The following is an 11,791-nucleotide window of genomic DNA, read 5'->3' on the forward strand; positions in this document are numbered from 1 at the left end:
TTTTTTTCATTTTATNNATATATATATGTATAAATTAGGCTCAAAATTGCATTTCTGAGTGTTTTATTACTCAAATCATTGCGAATCAGGAGAAGACGCAAAGACAATACGCTTGGTGCAACACAAGTTCCCTGCTCCACCCTATTCCAATGCATCCATTTGTAGACTAATTTCCCGAATTCTCCCTACCCCTCCATTTCAAGGAGCATTGTTTGTGGTGTACGGAATATTTTTTTTCTAAATCTGACCCTCAAAATGGAGGAATACCAAGTCGCGGGTGTAAACCGCGTCCCTCTGAGAAGCGTTTTTCCTCACGTGAGTGCGCTCTGAACCACAGACGTTTACATTTAAATGTAAGTAATGACTTTTTGTTGTAGAATGACCTTTTTAAAATGATAAAACCATGTATATTCAAGCGCTGGAAGCTCTGCGCTAATGCTAGCAAGCTAGTGATTATTGGTGATGTCATCGAATGAAAGTGACGTCCAAAATATGAGACACTATTTTATCATAACCCTGCATTTAGAGGGCTAAATGAAGCGATAGAGCAGGCGTCGGCAACCTGCCGCTCTGGAGCCACTTAAGGCTCTTTTTGTCTCTATTGTGGCTCTCTGGCTAAAGAAAAAAAAAGTAATAGTATTTCAAGTAAGGGCTACTGAATTAATAAGTAACCATTTTAATTAATTTTGGTTGGTTAAGTTTATAAATGTATGACTTGAAGAGGTCCTCTTTGCTCTGCGCTTCCTCCAGAATACACAGATTTCAAATACTAAGCAAAACTTTGGTAAAAAGTCTCATCCTTTATATTATCTTATGCTGTACAGAGCATCTTTTATTTTGAAAGGAAATCCTAACTTCTGTCATATGTAAAAAAAATAATTTCACATTTTGAGAAAATGTTTAGTTTCTTCTTATATTTTTGCTTTTATTCATGCCACATAAGAAGCATAATTCATATTTATTATTTAAAAAATACATTGTAATGAATGCAGCATCAAAATAAGACTACTTAGTGTTGATCAGTAGAAAACAAGCCCAAATGGCTCTTTTACTGTGAAAGGTTGCCGACCCCTGGGATAGGGAGAAGGGAAAAATTCGGATTGGGCCTTTGTGTTCGTTGTCCGATCTGCCATCTGGCTCAAAGCTGTACAGCTGGATAGCTCCAACATTTTTCGTCATTTTTGTTGCATTAAATTGGGGTTGTGAGGGGCTGTAAGCTAGCAGGAGAGAGTGTAAACAAAGGGATGATGGGAAGGGGGGCAGGGTTACACCGCACCAATGGTCCTGCCCACAATTCAGAGGTGAATTTATGATGAACTACTGCCGCTCTGCAGAAACTATGTCGTAGAAAAGGACTTTTTAAAAAATAATAATAATAATATTTTGGCTAAGAACATGATACAATCGTAAGGTCTAAAGAGTGTCAGACCCAGTATCACAGAGAACTTAATCTGACTTCACCGGTTTTTCTTTTACGAGCCACAATCCTGACGTCACTGGTTGCCACACATAAGTTTTGATGTTTAACTGAATTAACTGTGCATGCGTTACCTGTCACTTCTTTTGGGGGACGCTCCAGTTGGCAGAAACAGATGCAGCAGAGGCTATATCCTTAAAGAAATGAGAGAGAAATTAAAACAACAGATCAGATGTATGTGCAATTTCTGCTATCCATTCTCTTTTTCTGATATGGAAGCTGGTTAATCATCGTAATTAAAATATGAAATTACATTATAATTAGAAAAAGGTTATTATAGACACAGTATGTTCTAGTAACAGCTTAGTCACTTGAAAAAGTAATTGTGAACTGGATTGTAGTTAAATATATAATTTGTGATTTTAATATGTTTTGTGGGAAATATTTTTTTTTTCATGCTTAAATACCTTTTTTAAGGTAAAAAATTGCGTGCATTTGTTGGTAAGAGCCTCCCATTGTACTTTAGATTGCAGCTTTTTACTGATGAGGTCTTTGATTGAAAACACTGTTTTATCAATATTCCTCGCTTTGAAATGATTTCCTTCACAATGACTGAATGCTTGGGTATTGTTCCCATTCAATTGCCCTTTGGGGATAAATAAACTATTATTGATTATTGACTACACTGTTATCAATATGGTTGTTGGGAAAGCAGTTTCCACCAGAGATTTGGTGTTTGGCAAATGTACTGATTGTCTGCTGTGTTCCATCCAGTTGTGTCCAGTTTGTGGCTCACCTGAGATTTGTGATCCTTTTTCTTTCTTCATCTTCCTCACCTTAAAGCTGATGTAACTGATATTACACTATATGGTACTAAGTAATTTACCAATTCCCTATTTTCCATCGTATAGCAAAACAAATGTCCAGGTTGAAAAATCTATACATTAATGCTGGTATTGTCAGTTACTGATTTTCAGAGTTTGATTTGCAGTATTTTTTAAGATTGGATGACATTGGAAACCATGTTTTGTGTCTAAACTTTTATTTTTTACAATACTAAATGATTCTCAAGAGAACGGTCTTCTTAAACAATGAGAAGCTTGACTTGTCATGCTGTATTTTGTAACCGTCTTGACATGTGTCCCATTTTCTCATTTTAAGAAAAGTATTAGAAGACAGACGCTGATCTTTGCTTAGAAAGACGTGACAGAGCAGGCCTAAATGGAGAAAAAAAAAAAGATTTCAGGAAAGACTTTAGCTCAGAGAAACAGACAGACAGTAAAATGACTGAAATGTAAACCTGACAACGGTGACACATGTCTACAAGTGTAGAAAGACAAACAGACAACAGGGAAAAGAAGAAACAAACACCTATTGCAGGCACAAAAAAATCAAGTTTGTGACAATAGGAACATAGCAAAGAAGTGATCTTCAGCTTGAACAAATAAGCTATTTAAAAGTCAGTGGGAGCAAAGAGGAAGAACAGAACTGTTGGGGAGAAGAGAGCATCAAAGCAGGACCAGATACATAGAGATGTGGAACTTTTATGTAAAGCAAAACTAGTATTTGCTGACGTACGGGGGCAAAAAAGTATTCGTCAGACACCAATTGTGCAAGTTCCCTCTTAAAAAACATGAAAGACCTGAAATTTTCCTCATAGGTATATTTCAATTATAAGAGACATATGGGGGAGAAAGAATCCAGAAAATCAAATTGTAGATTTTTCAGAAATAATTGATCACATTTTTGATAAAAGTAGGAAATCGGTCAACAAATAAGAACTATTTCTGGCCCTAACAGACCTGTAGCTTTGTTTTTAATCAGATCTTATGTTACCTGTATTAATGACACCTGTTTAACCAGAACTGGTCCAGTACCGGGACGCGGAGCGCCCCCTTACCCTAACCCAGTACTGGTACCCAAGCAAGGTACCGGTTCGTGTCCGGCATTGGTTTGAGTTCGGTACTGAGTTCATTGCCGGATTAGGGTACCAGTACTACATCCTGAGGACCAGTCCGTGTGCGGTACCGCGTACCAAGGGTTGTAGACCCATTATTTTACAAACAGTCAGCACGTCAAGAAACAACGAGTCAGGGACACCCAATGCATCAAAACGTGAACGTCTGAACCCTTCTGCTCTCCTAGGCTTGTTCACATTAAAAGTAGGGTCATCAGGACCCCACAAGTCCACGCACTGAACCTTTTTTTCAACGATTGTCGATCTTTATTGGTGTCCAATGACAGACATGACGCCTTGTCCACCTTTGTCATGGAAAGGCTAACACCTCAATGTAAGGGTGGGGTCATCTGGACCCCATAAGCGAGCACGAGGGTTAACTAAACGTCAATATATGACTAGAAAGTGTTGAAGATTGGGTAGATGTCATAAGAAATACCTTTTTTGTGAACTCAACTTGCATTCAAAGGACACCATGCCTTCTGTGAAGCATAGGGATATATAAGGCATCAAAACAAAATACTGAGACAAACTTTCATTTTTAACCACTTATTTTCCACCACAAGTTGAAAACAATCTCTTTAAAAAAATCAGACAATGTTATTTCCTGGATTTTGTTTACTCAGTTTGTCTCTTACAGTTGAGATGTACCAGTGATGAAAATTACAGCCCTCTCCTTTGAAGAGGGGAAAACTTGTACAATCATTGCATTGTTTGCCCCAATGTAAATAAGAAACTGTAGTGGAGAAAAAGTGTCCACATGTCAGGTGCAAAATCTAAGCAAAAAATGTACTATGACCCGAGTGTTTTACTGGATTTTGCAGCATACAGTCTGTTTTGCACAGATGGCTTTATTGTAACATTTGTTAATCATCTGTTCTAGGGTGGTTTAGTCAAAAACTATTTATCATAACTTGTAATGAAACAAAAAAAATAAGTATTTTATTTCCGTAAAGATGTTGACAATACTAAATACTGTATCATATGAAGAACATAAGTATTAATTAGCAAACAAAATGAAAGGCATGCATGACAAAGTTTCATTGCTGCCAATAAATTTGATTAAAAAATGGTTTAAAGGCCCTTAGAGTCCATGCTGTCCTCAGCAGTTGGTTTACTGACATTGTAAAAGTAAACTGTGTGGGCTCAGATTTAAGTTTATAGGTACCAATTCTACTCTTAATACGTATTTAAGACAGAATGATTGAATCTATTAGCAGAAAAACAAAACTGCTTTGGGAAATTTCTACAAATGCTGTCTATTAAAAAAATATTCTCTTGTTGCAAAAATGCCCTCAAGTCATTTAACTTGTATTTCTTTTTTTCATACTGTGGATCCCACTGTCGTGAGACAATTCAAATACAACACCTTAATGGTGTGAGATCAAAAATAGAATAAAAGAATTACAGCATTCAAAAAATAATAAATCGCCCTCCCAACGTTTTCAGAATAAATTAAAAAGAATGCAAGAAGAAAAGTTATCCCTGAGCTTTATTTAATTAGTTTTTTTTTTTTTTCCCAGAGTGACCTTGTATCTAAGGTACACCTGTGGAATACTGATGCTGTCTAATCAATGTCTTGATATGGCACACCTGTAAGGTGGGAGGGGTTATCTCATCATCTCATGCTCACTGTTATTTAGACGAATTTGTGAACAATATCTGAGAGAAATTGTTATTTTTTGTGAAATTTGATGGAAAAACAGCTTTTTCTGTCTCACTTCATCAAATTGTTGGAGCCATCAGAAATTAAAAGTAAAAAAAAAATAAAAAATCAGGAAGAAAATTCCAAGTTTTAAAAAATTCAAAATCTGATGGAAGAAAGATGGTTACCCCTTTGTAGAAATATTTTCTTAAGCTTTAGCAAGGAACCTAATTAAATGAATCCTTCTCAATTCATTATCTAATTAATCATAGTATTTATCAAAGTACCACAAAAAAAAAAAAATAATAAAAAATGACACTTATTTTTCTGCATATCTTCGTCTACTAAGCAGAAACCCAAAAGGAAACCTACCTGTGGCTTTGATTATCCTTCACCTCTGAGTGTACTTAACAACACCAATACAGTAAAGTGCCTTTATGGAAAAATATAACGACTTCTGAGAAACCATAGCTCATATGGAAAAGGTAAAAGGCAGCTCCACAAATAGAAAAGTTGAACGCAGCATGTATTTTTCTCAATAAACGGCTTGATTCCCGTCAAAGTTATTAGGTTTGAAATGCTCCATTATCAAGTCAAATACATTTTCTACTAAATCTGGCTTTTTATGATCAAGAAACACCAGCAATGATCGGTTAGAATATTTTGCATGATCTTCTCTGGTCTGTTTTTTACATCTTCTGCCTGTATGTGTGCTGGTTCTCTCTGGAAACAACATCCCCCTGCTCACTCCGCTGAACATTGACAGGTTATTCCGATTTGCTCATGAGTCTACATGGTTGTTGTGGTGCTCCAGAAACCTCCGTGGAGCTTCTTGCTCAATGGCAGTTAGATTGTATGGCTTCCTGCAACCTTGAACATTAAAGACCCATGCCAATGAAAATTCAGTTTTTACCATGTTCTTATAGCATCTTCCTCATAATGGAGGAAATGCATAGAATAATTTAAGAATAAAACTGCTCTTCTGAGTCTTTCTTTATTCAAAATCTGTTGGATCAGGAGCAGAAGAAAACCAGAGGTTCAAAAAAGCTCAGAAACAGGTGGTCTCTCGTCTCTGCTACAATTCTTAAGCATCCACTTGCAGAGAAATAGATCCATTAACGTCTTAATTTTCCTTCGCTGGATAGCTCTGATATTGGTTGCAGATTTTTTTTTGCTGCGCTAACATTAGCTTGGGCTTGTGAGGTTCAACAAGCTAGCAAGATAGAGTGTAAACAAAGCCCTGATTGGAAATTAGCGCAGCTAGCTTCCACGTCCCACCCACTAACCAAATCTAATTCATCAAATTTCTACTGAGCTGGCTAAAAACTGATTAATAATAATTTTGTTGACTTTATGTAATTGGGTTGTAGGTCCTAATTTTCATTTTTGTTTAGTTTCATTTACATCAGATGGTCTAACATGCTCATACGAATAGTTTCTCCTCACATGTAAGCCTGCAAGTAGATTTGTCTATAAGTACATATTTGTCCAAAAGAATGTTTTTGGTGATTAATATTTCAGGAGAAGACAAATATTGAGTTGTTTCCATGAAAACGCTGGCTTAGTTCATTGTTCTTATATTGTGTACAAAAAAGTGAAGAAAAGTCTAAGCTAATTTTAGAGCTAAATTGCTATTTATCTAATGTAATGGGCCTTTATTGTCATTATCACAAGTGCAATGAAATTGCCGCTCCTGTTACAGTGCAAAAGACATAATAAAAAATATAATATAAATATAGAAATAATATGTAAAAATATATACAGAGAAATTGTGCAATATAAGAGTAATGTCAATCATAGTATCTAGACTATGTGCATAAATGTACATTATGCATGCAAAAAAAATAGCTGCAAATCTTTATTTTGTCATTGGGATTTAAGGTATTGATAGTATAGGAAACTCACATTTTGTATTGTATTTTTCAGTTTTACAAAAAAAAAGAAGAAAAAGGAAAAATAACAAATAATTTGAAACTACCAATAAAAATACATCTTTTCAAATTCATATTTTTCTTGAACTTCTGTTTTGTTCTGTCTAGCTTTGCTCAGAAACTGAATTGTGAGGATAGAATAATAATTTAAAAACCCTTGGTAATGATTTTACAATAGAAAAAATAAAGTTGGAGTGGGACTTCAAGTGAGTCTGGAAAAAAGGACTTTACCTCTTTATCCTTTTGGTTTTCTTGTCCATTTATTTAGAATTTAAATGCGCCTCAAGTTTAAAAAAAATACTCTGACTTTGCATCGTCTTTTGAAATATGTTATGCAGATATAAGAGCAAGTAGTGTAAGTTTGATTGAGTCCATGTGGTATGGTTGTGCATGTATGAGGATACAGGCCATTGCTGATATTTTTGACTATTGTGTGTGTCAGTTCAGGTGTGTGAAAGCAACTGTTCCTAAACCTGGAAGTCTTAGTTTGGAGGGTCCTGTAACACCTCCCAGAGGGTAGAAGATCGAAGAGTCCTCGTGCTGGATGATTGAAGTCTTTGATGATTTTCCAAGCGTTTTCCACCATCCTCTTCACAGCCGCAACCGTACAAAGCAGTGATGCAGTTGGTCAGGATGCTGGACAGTACAGGGGTAGGAGATCACCAGGATGTCTGAGATCAGGAGGTTCCTTCCAGGGAACAAAGGTGTTGGTGAGTCTTGTTGACCAGCTTCAAGCAGCTGGTCGTTCTACACGTTCCTCTGCTGTTGCCTCAATGTGGAAATGTGAGTCAGAATTCCTCCTGAAGTCGCCGATGAGCTTCACATAATGCATTTAAATCTCATCTTCAATGATTCTGGAGTCACATATGACTCACTAACACTACGTATGAGACAGAGAGTGAGCACTTGTGTTACCCCAAAAATAATGTTTGTCTCTACAGTTTTTCCGTTAGCAGTTTGATAAAATGTCTAACAAACTGCTTCTTAAGGTTCCATCTTATTAGATGTAAAAAAATGCATAAACTTCTACTTTATACTGCCCAGATTTCTTTCATTTTTCACAATGTTTTTGCTCAAGCAAGTTCATGTCATATGTTGTGTCTTAACATTTGGAATACCATCTTATTTCACACTAAGATGTTTGGTCAACAACAAAGTTCTTTAGTTAATCTGTTAGATTATCCAACTGTGAAAGGTCACATGAACATGGTTTAGTTCAGAAACGCCCCTCACACATTTAGAAAGAACTACAAAGAAAAACAAGGAATCACAAAAACAGTGGCAGAAGAAGCAAATCAATAATGGGAGATTAAAAAATAGTGGGCTTAACTGTATTTTTGTTCGTGTTCCTGTCAGGAAATATTGTTCTTAAATACTGTGGCTCCATTATGTATCCTGGTGGTTTGGTTGGACCAGTGTTTATTTCACAGCAGCAACAGCCCAGATGTGATGTGTGTTCAATGTTTCAGTCCTAAGGAGCCTCATAATTATTTTGGTATTAAAGCCTGTCATGCTAATGACCATTTTTTTATTTTAAACTGACACTCAGCTGCTTGCCTATTATTCAAAAACACAGCAGACTCATTTATTTTCCAAATTGTTTTGACTTAAATCTTACTATAATTAAATATTTAAAACTCAGGGGTTAATTTGTTTCTTCCCCTGCATTCTGTCATTTCTTGTGTTTTTTTTTTTTTTATGTGACCGCTCTAAACAATAAATCATTATTTTAACTAATTCATTTAGTTGCAACTTTTAAGTTGTTTTTGATAAACTACAACTGCTTTTGTTAAAAGTGACTATAATCCTATATGCAAAAACAAAAAACTATCACTGTAATTGTCAGATTTGAGGGCATTTTTCTTCCGTCTCATGGCAGTTGACCCAAAATGTTGGCGTGAAACTGAACATAGTTAAATGTGTGCTTACAATTTACAAAAATGTCAAAATAATTTAATTAAATTAACCATAGTTTAGTAGAAACTAAGTAAGGTTTTAATCATTTTTACCGTCTTATGATCCTCACTTACTGGGTCATTGATTGATTGATTGGTCTGGTCTATTTCATGTATAGATTGTGGATAATACCAGACAAAAAAAACAAAACAAAAATCACACATGTTTTTCAAACTCATTAAAGTAATCCATTAATTAGGGGAAAAATACAGTAAGTTATTAAAATATCTTAAACCTTTATTAGTCATTTTAATTGAAATGCTTCCAAAATAAACAAAAATAAAATCAAACTAATAAATGAACTGAGAGTGGATGTTGTGACAAAGATAAATGTGTAAAATGATTTCATAAAATCATCAACCCTAATTTTTTATTTTTATTTTTTAAATAAATTGGATAGTTACTGTCAGGGCCATCCCTGGGCATAGGCAACCTGGGCGGCCGCCTAGGGCACCCTCTGCTGGGGGGGATGCCAAGTCACAATGATTGCATATTTTTTCTTGCTTAACAGTTTTACACACCACTCATTTAATGTAAAAAAATAAATAAATAAAAAGTAGTAATTTTAAAAAGTAAAAATAACAACTTAAAAGTTTGATGTAATCAATAATTCTGCTGTGCAGAGCCCCTCACTTCCTGTCGTTGTTGCTGTCTAAGCTTGGTATGGGGGGAAGAGCGTAACGTTGGGCACCAATTGGGTTTTATGTGGTTCTGGTGCCAAAACAATTCTTTGGTATTGGTTTCGGATCCTAATCGGTGCCAATTTTGGTACATCAGTAATAAAAAATAATGCCTCCATCTTCCCAAATCAACACATTTTTATTTCCCAGTAACATATTGAAGCATGGTTAAACCTCTGGGTCAACACCTTTAGCAGTTGAAATCCCCTTACTTTCGCCTTAAACATTGGCTGATTGGTGGCGCAGTAAGTTAGTGCGGTCCTATCCCGGTTTGAGCCCCAGCTCAGATTTAAGATCCTGCAGGGGGCGCCAAATTTGTTTTTGCTCAGGGCGCCATGCAGCCGAGGACCGGGCCTGATCATTGTGAAGGGTTGTAGTGGTCATGAAATAACTAGAAAATGTTGAATAACAATGTAAATGCATGAAGTTGGGGGGGTCAAAGGTAAAGCGCTGTTTTTAGGTCACAAGGTCAGTTCTTCGATGTAATTAAGTGAGAATAGAATTAGAGGAAGTGGATTTATTCCTCAAATAATGATGGTTGCTTTGTTACAGCTTTACTCCACATTTATTCTGCAGTGCTTGGAGAGCCAAAGTCTAACGAAGGCGAATAATAAAAGAAATATTGAAGCTCAAATCAGACAAGAGATAATGGAATACCAGAGAGCCAGAAATCTTCAGTACACAGTTCATCCATCCAATTATGAAGATAATCTGTGCTAAATTCATCCAAATCCAAAAGAAAAAAACTTCAGTGTAGAGACTAAAACCAACTGATAGCAGCTAAACCAAAAAAAAAAAATGCATCAAAGTTAAATATTTAGGAAAATACAAGTCGATTAACCTTGTTAGCTTATTTATCACAAAACAAACAATGTTTGCTGACCCTCAGAATACAGAAAAATACACTATAAAATGTTATTTTTGAGAATGTTTGTTAAAGCCTGCTTTTCTTTCTTAACAAAAACATTCCTACTTTTTGCTGTTAACTTTAGTATTTTTTTTTGTTTAAAGCTTAACAATATTTTGCCTCTATTTTCTACTATCTTTACACACATAAAGTCGTAAAGGTAAAACTAAAACCATTGAAAATCTTTCCCTTTATTGCAGCTGTACAATGAAATTTAACCGAGTAGCACCGAATTCAATATGACAAAATTACACCATAGTTTACTATCCATAAAATAGTCTTTGACATTATCTTTGGCTTTGTCTATTAATCAAATCCAACAATAAAACATCCAAAAATGTATTTTAATTGGAATTTGTAGGGAGAAAAATATAGATTTTGTCTAAATTATTAGAAAAATGTCAGCAGTGGAGGCAGCTTGCTGCTCATGCAGAACATGAGAGATAAATTTGAGGGAAATAATAATCCGGGGTCTCTGGGTTCAGGCTCCTCCAGTAATATTTCAGAACTAACCCCTCGGTAAACTTTTAAAGGAAAATTTGTTAAGAGAAAAAAAATGGTAATAATTCTTTCATCTTAAAGGCCAGTTACATGAAGACACATTTAAAGTGCACTATGTTTTAGATAATTAACGTTGAAACAGTCGTAGATTACTTTTTTATGACCCCATAGTAAGAAATGTGATCAATCATCCATACTAGATTTGTCCTGGCTGGGGTTATAAGGTTTGAGCTTTTGGTTCCAACAAAGGTTGCAGTTTTTACTAGTTGTTGTGCCAGTGGAGGCCTTAACTCTCAGCCATGATGTTTTAGATGGTGAGTCTACATGAAACAATTCTCTGGAACCACATGGAAAGTCTTGAAGACTGAACTGGTGCTTGGATTGTACCAGACATGTCAGGATCCTTTAAAGTTTTGTACACGAGCCTTCATGGAATGAAGAAAGTGGATCAAAAAACACAAAATCTGTAATTTGTTACACTAGAATTTGTTAAGCTTTATAGAATACATTTTTTAATTTGATTTAAACCAACAAGTTTAACTTTATTTAAGTGTTTTTTAAACTACATTAATTAAAAAAAAAAAAACAAAAAAAAAACATTCAAATTACTTATAGAACGTATTCATATGAACATAATTTTTTTACTTTGGTTCAACTTCATAATTTTCTTTGGATTTATTGAATATTTTTTACTCTAAATTTAGTTACTAAATTGCTGTAATTTGTTACAATAGAATTTGTTAAGCTTTATAGAATACATTTTTTTAAATTTGATTTAAACCAATATTTAACTTGGT

Source organism: Oryzias melastigma, linkage group LG12 (assembly GCF_002922805.2).
Source record: "Oryzias melastigma strain HK-1 linkage group LG12, ASM292280v2, whole genome shotgun sequence".
In the NCBI taxonomy this organism is placed as follows: domain Eukaryota; kingdom Metazoa; phylum Chordata; class Actinopteri; order Beloniformes; family Adrianichthyidae; genus Oryzias; species Oryzias melastigma.